The sequence below is a fragment of the Petaurus breviceps genome, unplaced genomic scaffold, assembly GCF_028583685.1.
Source record: "Petaurus breviceps papuanus isolate PSGF00001 unplaced genomic scaffold, PetGlider_PUasm1.0 551, whole genome shotgun sequence".
Taxonomy (NCBI): Eukaryota; Metazoa; Chordata; class Mammalia; order Diprotodontia; family Petauridae; genus Petaurus; species Petaurus breviceps.
Window position 1 is genome coordinate 1,775,038 of NW_027186372.1, and position 3,250 is coordinate 1,778,287.

Below are 3,250 nucleotides of genomic sequence, written 5' to 3' on the forward strand. Positions count from 1 at the left end.
GAGAGAGAGAGAGAGAGAGAGAGAGAGAGAGAGAGAGAGAATAAGGGCATCTTCGGTGTAGGAAAAAAATTAGGCATACATTTTCAATGAGAAAAAAAAATGTCTAGAGCAAATCACAGAGCCAGTAAATATCAGAAACAAGACTTGAATCAGGTCTTCCTGGATCTTAGACCAGATCTTTATCCACTATATCTTTTATTTTTTTGCTTTTTAGAGGGCAATTGGGGTTAAGTAACTTGCTCAAGGTTACATGGCTAGTTTTTAGTGTGGCTGTTAAGTGTCTGAGGCCACAACTGAACTCAGGTCCTCCTGACTCCGGGGCCAGTGCTTTACTTATGGCGCCACCTAGCCGCCCCCTATCCACTATATCTTACTGTCTTGTTCGTAAGATCATTAGATTTAGAGCTAGAAGGAACCTTAATGATGCTCTGAAGACCTCATTTTATAGAGGAGGAAACTAATCCCCATAGAAAATGGATTGGCTCAATATCTTGTTTCTTCCCAATTCCAAATCTTGGGCTCTTTCTACTATACCAAACTGCCACCCCACACAGCAAATATTCAAACTATTGCACATAGTAGGCACCTAAGAAATGTTGATTGTATGAATGTTGAAATAAAATGTCCCAAGTACAAGTTTGATACTGTTGAGACATCATTTTTCAGAGAATAGTCAGAGTTTGGTTCTTTGATCTTTCTTTGCAACATGACAAATCAGGAAAAATGCATTCCTGTGTCTTACTTTCCAAAGACCTTTTAAGTCATATCAAAAAAATTAAGAAAAAAATAGAAAATATGATTCTCTCCTTACATTGTTTGTAGGCAAAATTGACATGAGTTCTGATAAGTCTGCTTGTTAGATGCACATACTAGATCAGATGAAGTTAGGCAATACTTCCTGACACTCTCAGCTCCAGTGAAAAATCTTGTTAACACCCAAGAACAGTTAATCTATAAAAGAAAATTTAAAATAAGAATTTAAATCACATAGCAAGTCCTATGGACATAAGATTAGGCTTGTCAGACCAATAGTACTAATGATGACTACTATTGAGGTTGTCAGGCTCTAACTGACTAGAATTCATGCTCCAGACCAGGGTTTCCAAATCATGAACTTCTTCCACCCTGCCTTTAACTAAATATATATATAGAAAAAAATATATAAATATATATAATCATGACTGCATTGTAATGAATAGTCTTGCCATTGTTCTCATGCTAAGCCCAAATAGAATAATTGACTCTGAAATGTAGGAAGAATGTCACAGTCTATGTAATCCAACCCATACTGAAGCAAGACATCTACAATAGAATTTATGATAGATAGTCATTCATCCTTCATGTGGTTATCAAGACTGATGAAGAATTCCAACTTCTCAAAGGAGTTCATTCCACTTTGCTATTAGGAAATAACAATTAGGCTAGTTATTAGGAAATTAGTTTCTCCTTATACCAAGCCTAGATTTTCCTCTCTATAAATTTGATCCACTAATTTAATGTAACCCTCTGGGGTCTCATAAAATAAGAGTAATCATAAAATAATAAAATCTCAGAGCAAAAAGAAATCTCAAAGCTCTGGTCCAATTCATATCTCAAAAGGAAACCCCTCTTCAACAAAACTGACCAGTGAAAATTCAACCTCAAATGGACTATCTCTTATCCTTTTTCCTAATGACCCTTTCATAGGATATTCCTTAAAATACTAGAATTCAGGGGCGGCCAGATGGCTCAGTGAGTAAGAGCACCAGCTCCAGTGTCGGGATGACCTGAGGATCAAACCTGGGCTCAGATACTTAGCACCACACCCAGAAATAACTGGCTGTGTAACCTTGAGCAAGTTACTTAACCCTGATTGCTTTAAAAAAAAATAAGTAAATATAAAATACTAGAATTCAAAAATTATCCCCACCTAATCTCTATCACTCCACCCAAATCCTCCATCCCCCAGATCTCCAGCACAAACCTTTTCATCAACCTCACACTATGGCATGCTTTCTAATTCCCTTAAGAATCCTGTTGCTCATATTCTAAATATGTTTTACATATCAATGTCCTTCTAAAACTGTACAGTCCGTATCTGGATTCAATATACCAGAAATAATCTCACAAGAGTAGTGCAAGGTGTGACGATTCCTAATCTCACCTCTTATGTACCTGAAGATCACAATAGCCTTGAAGACTATATCATTTAATTGATACTTAGTGTATCACTATCTCATCTTAAACTTTTGATTCACTGAAACTGCCAGGTGTCTGGAACACAAACTGCTGCCAAACCACATCTTGCACAGCCAGTACTTGTAAATTCATTTACTTTATCTACCATGTGGAACTGGACAAGGGTCACTACTCAACTTTATCTTATTGGTTTCAGCTGATTATTCTGACTTGTGGAGCTTGTAAACGACTAAAAATAGCAGCAGCATCAGTACTAGGGGTCATCAGCTTATGACTAGAATATTAAATCTGGTCACCTGATTCTTTTTACACGGCCTTAGCACTGGACCATATAAAAACAACTGCAGCCACATCTGGCCAATGAAACATAGCTTATTGACTTCTCATTAATAGTCAAAATGACTAAATTTACTTAGAACTTTAAGGTCTACAAAATATTTCATGTGGAACACTCCTCTGAGATTGATAAAGTAGATATTATTGGTCGAATTTGTAGATAAGGAAGGTGATGCTTAAGAGACTGAGGGTTACTAGGTCACATGGTTATGAAGTCAATGTAAAGATTCAAACCCAAACGCAATCATCTGAGTCAAGGTCTAAAATTCTTTCCGCAGTGCTATTGTGCTGATCTAACATGTTAGCTATCAATTCCTGCTTCATATCATCCCTCAATATGACATTCACAATATATATGCCTCCATCCAAATCACTGATAAAAATTACTGAACAGCACAGGGCTAGGGCAAGTCCAGAAGTAGGCCCCTAGAGACTTCTCTAAAGGTTAGTATTGATCTATCAATCACTACCCTTTGGGTTCAGTGATTCCACCTTTTCTGAATTCACCTAAAACAGCTATGACCCAGAACACTACTTTTGTCCATAACAATACTGAGAAGCCAGGTATATAATGCTTATGACATTCCTCTGCGATTCAGTTCTAGGAACCCTGCTGAAAAAAAGAAATGAAGTTAGTGTTATTTGACTTGTTCTCTATTAATCCACGCTGACTTGTAGTTATCACTGTTTCCCTGGGTAAGTGTTCACCAACCATCCCTTTGATAATACATAAGAG